This window comes from Eimeria mitis, genomic scaffold (genome assembly GCF_000499745.2).
Source record: "Eimeria mitis Houghton genomic scaffold, Emh_scaff2626, whole genome shotgun sequence".
NCBI classification, from domain to species: domain Eukaryota; phylum Apicomplexa; class Conoidasida; order Eucoccidiorida; family Eimeriidae; genus Eimeria; species Eimeria mitis.
The window spans coordinates 4,760-5,068 of record NW_013570966.1 but is presented as its reverse complement, the minus strand read 5'-3'; positions in this window follow the sequence as shown (position 1 = coordinate 5,068).

Genomic DNA, 309 nt, shown 5'->3' with positions numbered 1-309 from the left:
GCAGCAGCAGCAGCAGCAGCAGTAGCAGCAACAGCAGCAATAGAAGCAGCAGCAGCAGCAGCAGCAGCAGTAGCAGCAACAGCAGCAATAGAAGCAGCAGCAGCAACAGCAGCAGCAATAGCAGCAGTAGGAACAGCAGCATCAATAGCTCGATTTTAGTTCTTCGTATAAACCCTAAACCCTAAACCCTAAACCCAATAGAAACCCTAAACCCTAAACCCTAAACCATACACACCCCTAAACCCTAAACCCTAAACCCTAAACCCTTGCCTGAGAGAGAGCTCATCTGCATCCACCAGCGGGATGCAT